This window comes from Cupressus sempervirens, chromosome 7, assembly GCF_028749045.1.
Source record: "Cupressus sempervirens isolate cs-2001-9-10 chromosome 7, ASM2874904v1, whole genome shotgun sequence".
NCBI classification, from domain to species: domain Eukaryota; kingdom Viridiplantae; phylum Streptophyta; class Pinopsida; order Cupressales; family Cupressaceae; genus Cupressus; species Cupressus sempervirens.
In genome coordinates this window covers 555,056,350-555,063,316 of record NC_143124.1, presented here as the reverse complement: position 1 = coordinate 555,063,316, position 6,967 = coordinate 555,056,350, and the positions used below count along the sequence as shown (strand labels likewise).

The following is a 6,967-nucleotide window of genomic DNA, read 5'->3' as shown; positions in this document are numbered from 1 at the left end:
TTGGATCTGCAACTCGATTTTGATTGTTGTCTACTGTTCTAGCTCGATAACTTGTTACTACATTTTTATTTTTTATTTTAAATTACTTTTATAAACATATTTTCTGCTATTGTACATGTGTTTCCTTTTATATTACTACTCCCCATACATATATCTCTCCTCCATATACATATATCTGGACTACAATATAATCTTCTTTTCTTTTTTCAATAATCTTAATTAGGAAAGCCTAGATACATCCCTGGAATATAAACCCTACCCAGCTACAGTTTTCTTCCACATCCCATCACTTGATTAAAAGAAAATAAAAGGCAACATGCACTCATTGCTGCAACGTGAATGCATTATATAAACTTAGCCACCATAACAACAGAGCCATCTTTGGGTACGCAGACATAATTGCAGACGACATCTTGAGGAATTGATATCAGACATGAGATAATGGCAATTAAGTGAAGCTGTCAGTTGAGAGGACGTCAATGGAAACGTGAATAACACGCTTGTAACGGATAACACGAAAAGCACAACGCCCTGGGTCCAGTCTTTACATGTTATTCATTTCTCCCATCATCGCCTTTTATTCCAACCACGAAGGACTTGAAACTATGGCTATGCAGCAGCCCATTTAATACTGTCACTAAATTTCATATTAATTTTAAACATTTAAGTAGTCTTTTCATGTGACTCTGCAAAGGAAAACACTCGAATTTTACCTATAAATACTTGCTTGGGGAGGCATCTTTGCAAGCCATGGTGTGGTGTTTCCACAATATTATAGTCGTCAGAGAGAGTAATTTGCGTGCAAGATGAGTAGAATGGGTTTATCTAGTTTAGCTGTCTTCTCTATTTTGACAATGTTGGCGCTCTGCTTGTCTTCTTCAGCAGATGCTACCGATGCAACCACCATTATCGTTGGGGTTGGAATGTCAGGTATCTCTTTGTTTTAATGATGTTATGGTGTTGACATTTGGGTATTTCGTTTGTTGTTTAAATGCAACTCTTTTACATGCAGGCATAATGGCGGCAAAGACATTGTATGAGAAGGGGATAAAGGATTTTGTAATACTGGAGGCGACGAATAGGATTGGGGGGAGAATGCATAAGAAAATGGTGGGCGGGTACCCCATTGAGATGGGTGCCAACTGGGTGGAAGGCGTAGGGTCGCCAAAGAATGTGAATCCTATCTGGACTCTGGCAAATAAATACAACCTATGGACATTTAAGTCTGATTGGGAAAATATTAGTTACAATATTTATGATCAGAGTAAGTCTAATTGTGTACATGAGAAAATCCTTAAAATTCCTCAGGAACGAACATTACCTTTTCAACTTTTAAATTTCTGGGCACTTTAGTGGGTAGTGTGATTAGGTGCATGAAATGTTTTTTAACTTGTATTTGATGTATATAAGTTTGTTAGGTGAAAAGTTCATAGGGGTTTTATAGAAATAAGTAGATAAAGTTATAATAGATGGGTGATGTTTATGTAGTTTTTTTTTCTAGTATTTTGGGATAAGGAGTTCAAATTTAAAATTTTGATGTAAATGATTGGCACATTCTTGTATGTTGTGAATCTTCATGTTATTTGTAACTTTATTATATTCAGAAAATAGTAGTTCTTATTTCAATTTACTTATTGTCTATAAGAATTAATTGATAATATTTTTGGGTTCTGATCATGTGCAATTTTTGTTACTATGTGTTCTTCAAAAAGAATATTCAACTAACTCAAATTTGAATGTGAATGATCTGAATATCCTTGTCAGGTCAGTCCATGATGTAATGTCTTTTTGTCTCCAGTTTCTCTAAAGTAAAATAGTATCAGTTTCTATTTTACCACTCTTCTTAGATATCATCCACCTTCCATTTTGCTCATGCCTATGACTTAATCTGGTTTTATAGGTGATTTAAGAACATTTAATTTATATGTTTTCACTTAATGTATGCTTACTTCATGCAAGTTCTTTTCTAGATTTGATTGTGTGAGTTTTTCATTATCAATGTTTTCGATCACACTGTGTGATCTATCATAGGGATGAGCTAGAGGAAGATTTTTTTATATATATTTCAAATCCTACACTTTACCATTCTTGATGGAATCACTTTTTGTAATCTCAAATGTTAATGCTAAAAAACACACACAATCAAACTTGCATCACAAAAAGAATGTGAAAATTTGACAATGTTGGTATGTTTACTTTTCAAAAATTATTTTCTTATTTCTCTGAATTTATAGATGGTTGTACTATTTTGATATAAAGATTTTGTTATTTGATGCCTAATTGTATTGTTTAGACTATTATTTTTAATTTTCATAACCTATATAATAAAAATTTACAGGATTAATTTTAAACCTATAATTTTATTTTTTAATATTAATTTTATTTTAAAAATTCCTTCTATAATTATCTTCTCAACTATTTAAAATTCAATTATGTTTTGAGTTATTTAAAGTCTAAACTATTTAAAATCTTTCCTCTCCTATAATGAAATCATTGATTATTTATTGAACTCTTTAGACCCGTACTTTACGTCGAGGTTTTACAATTATTCATTGGTACGCTAAATAAGAAATATCTTGTTCAGGGGAGGCATTTTGCCCCAGTCAGTGGTGGCGGAGCCATTCGAGAGAGCAACGGCCTCCTCAAACTTCTGTGAAAATCTGTCAACAACATTCACGGCAAATGGAGAGGAAGACATCTCACTCTTAGCGGCACAGCGAGTTTTCGGGCAGTGAGTATCCATTCAACCGGATCACTCTACTCATATTGTTGTTACCACACAAGGATAATGAATGTTTTGGGTTTCTGGAATCGTAATGCAGTGTTCCAACTACTCCCCTGGAGACGGCCATCGATTTCTTCTTCTACGATTTTGAAATCGCAGGTTGTTGTCAAACTTGTCGCCCGTTAAGTCTCAAATTAAGAACAAAAATGAATATATTATTGAAAGTGGTGATGATGATGATGGGGTTTTGGCATGCAGAACCTCCGCGTGTAACGAGCCTAAAGAACGTGGAGCCGGTTCCTTCCTTTGAAGACTTTGGAGAAGATAATTACTTTGTGGCAGACTCGAGAGGTTACGAGCACGTTCTGCACAGATTGGCCCAAGAATTCCTTCAATCCAGCAACGGAAAGATTATTGACAAACGCCTCAAATTAAACAAGGTTGCGCCTCAAAAATCTTCTCATTGCAACTTTTCCAAAATGTTTCTTAAAAGCCGTGCTTTGATATAGATTTTAATTGTTTATACAAGGAGTATAAAAACATACAGATGTCTGAGCAACCATTGTGTTGTAGGTGATGCGTAAAATCGAGTACAGTGACAGCGGCGTGAAAGTGTCGACAGAGGAATGATCGGTTTACACTGCAAAGAACACCATTGTCTCCGTTAGTGTCGGAGTGCTGCAGACTAAGCTCATCGAGTTTAAGCCCGATCTTCCAGTAAGATTAATGACTCTCTCACCTTTAACAAGATAATTCAAAGTTGGAGTTGCGATATTTTATGCATATCATGATGTGGCAGATGTGGAAGCTGCTAGCAATATACAAATGGGACATGGTGAACTATTGCAAGATATTCATGAAATTCCCTTACAAATTCTGGCCAACCGGAGGACCGGGAACGGAGTTTTTCATGTACGCCCACGAGAGAAGCGGCTACTATAATTTCTGGCAGGTAAAATCCACATTTTCGAAAACTCTTTAAGATTTTTTCTTTGGTTCGGATTAATCGCATGAAAATAATATAGTAGATTAGTGTAAACTGTAACAGCATTTGGAAAACGAGTATCCTGGAGGGAACCTTCTGATGGTGACAGTGCAAGACGAGGAAGCGCGAAGAATAGCACAGCAGCCCGAAGAAGAGACCAAAGCCGAAATCATGGCTGTTCTAAGAAAGATGTTTGGCAATGGCATTCCAGAAATGTCTCATATTTTGATCCCCAAATGGGGTCAAAATCGTTTCTTCATGGGAACTTATTCAAACTGGCCGATTGGTGTCACCGTGCAAGACTTCTACGAATTAAAGGTTTACAGTTAAATATTCTCTTCTCCACTTTCTTCAACAACACCAGCCCCCTCCAAGCCTAAATAACAATGATATTTGGGTTATTGCAGGCACCCGTAGGTCCTATATTTTTCACCGGCGAACATACCAGTCAGAAGTATAATGGATTTGTCCACGGTGCCTGACTTGCCGGTAACAGATTGGGAATGGTTTAAATATTATATATTGAGTTTATTTGTTGATCTGTAAGATGATGAAGATTAATTATTATTATTATGTGTTGTAATTAGTTATTATTTATTAAGTTTAAGTAAACTCGAATCCAAGACTTTCTACATAAGAAACTCACAATTTATTTTGTACAATTTTTTTATTTTCTTCCATAACTAGATCTTAACTAGATTTATGCTGAAAATTCTACATATTACATTGAACAGGCATGGACACAGCTAATATGGTGTTGGATTGCATTAACGATGGTAACTGTGCGAACAATTCAACGCTCATAAAGAAGACAACCGTACTCGCAGATGATCGCCCTCATCCACAGATCAAACGGGTAAACAAATTTCTCGTAGCCTCTTTTGCGGAAAAACCATAAAATTTTATTTCGAATTTCTAACCCAAAATGTTGTGCATGAGATATTAAGCTTAGTCACTGAAGGATCGCGTGAATTTTCCAGAGAAAACGAAAATTATTCCCTTTCAAGGAGGGGACAAAAATATCTAGAGATTGAAACTTAAGAAGCCATAATTGCTGGTCTCTATTTGTTTGTAAATAGTTTCATACATCATTTTAATATGTGAAGCACTGATCTATGTTTGTACCTTAATTTGCAGGGGAAAATGTCAGGAAGTCGGGCAAGAAGAAAGGCTCAAATTTCCCGAAAGTTTTCGATGTGAGGGGAAAACGTGGAAATATGATCTACTTAGATAAATCTGAAGTGTGTTATTATTAACTTAGCCTATTAGATGCAGGATTTTAATTTCTTGGCACTCTTACAATTTGACTATAATTTCATAAAATAATATTTTATAATTTGATAATTTTCCTTCTCGTTAATAATTTAATTTTAAAATTTTAATATTGCAGATTTGATATTTTTAAAGCTATAATATGCATTGAAATGTTTTGGTGAAAAAAAGACGATAGAGACAGCTTTTATGCATTGAAATGTTTGGTTGATTCAATGGATTAATGTAAAGATTATTGGATGTTTATGCATAGAATATTTATTGAGTATAAATTACTTAATTGTTTTAAATCAAAAATGTTAATGCAAGATTAATTAAATGAGATTTTATAATTGATCATTTTATGTAATGTATAGTTATATTGTTTAGTGAAAAATATTATTAATATATTTCAATATTTTTATATAATGTATGCCACTAATTTCTTTAGCATCTATTATATGTAATATTTATTTAATCATTTTATTATCTTTAAATCTTCTTTTGTTAATGTCTTGTTGAAATTCTCTTAATTTATGATATTCTAAATAATTAGAAGTGTTTATACAATTTATTTTTTAATCCTCAATCAATGATTATATAAATCTTAAAGGACAAGTTTTCTTTTTCATAATGTAATCGAGGATTGGTTATTATAAAATATGAAGGTTTGATACTCTAATCATACATCAAATGTAAAAATATTCTCAACAAGTTTTAAGTCTTTGACATGCTAATGACTTGTTACAATAATGTATTTGGGTTGAGCCCCTTTAATCATACATCTAATGTGAAACTATTCATAACACACTTAAACTTTAAGCTTGTGTTCAAATGCTCTTTTAGGATGCTAATTTTTAGATCATTGTTTAATAATATAACCCATCCCTTTCCTCTTCAGAGATACATCCTTCAAGGATACATCTCTAGATTCATATGATACAATAGAATGTATGCATTCAATTTTCTAGCAATATGAATCTCATTTTAGGAATATATTTCCCCAAAATAATGTTGTTATTAATTTGCATTATGTTGATGGCAGTTTATTATTCTTGTAAAATTATGAAAAGGGAATTTATAATACTATACATGTTTTAGAGTTGCATTGTGTTGTATTTTCTTCTAATTTTTTTCATGAAGAAATTGGATTCTTGATTATTATTGGATGGTACTATCCCCTAGTGCATATCACATGAATGAAAATATACCATGAACAATGAAATTATGAGGTATCTAATGTTATTTTTTATCCTTTTAGTTACACTCTCTAATATACCAAATTTGGTTTATCAATATGGTCAAAGATAAACTATTTTAACAAATAGTATTACATTCTTCTCTTTAGTTGGAAGAATCCAAGTTGCTAATAAATAATTTGGACCGCTCATGTTTACTAGTCATCATGTTGACTTTTCTCTGGCAAAGGTTATGTTGACTTAATTAAAATCATTAGATGTCTCTCATAGACTTGATGGGAATATGGAATGAGATTTACATCCACCTCGTGGTCTCATTGAATTCAACCTATGAAAAAATGTGATTTCAGATTAATTGATCCAAAGACTTGAGGGGTAAATGGATCATCAAAGTTGTTAAAGGGGAAGGGGCTTCAAAAATCCTTGTCCAAAACAAAATCAACATCGTCTCTAATAAAGAAGAAGTGGCTAGTTGTGGGCCAATTAGACTGCATGCTCCATTTTTTTCTATCGAGGCCTCACCTTCTCTCAATTCAATTTAGAAAGAGTGAAGAAATTTATCATATTTTAATATGGATAGATGCCTCTCCCCAACATGATTTTAGATTTTCCACCTCATCTTTGGTGAAGAATATATTATGTAACTTGGTCAGACTCTGGCTTTAAGTTATCATAAATTGTCATGTTTTCTATTTATAAAAGGCATCAATAATGTGTAAAATCTTTGGAATGTCAATACTCTAAAATGACTAGCATGGGATGTTGTTAGATCCATAATTAACTTGAACAAGCATAAAAAAATTCTAA

General features: G+C 33.0%; 1 pseudogene; it reads left to right on the top strand.

Annotated features, from left to right (window-relative positions):
* Positions 1–878: 878 nt before the first annotated feature.
* LOC149547982 (polyamine oxidase 7-like) lies at positions 879–4,910 on the top strand (annotated as a pseudogene).
* The last annotated feature ends 2,057 nt before the right edge of the window (positions 4,911–6,967 follow it).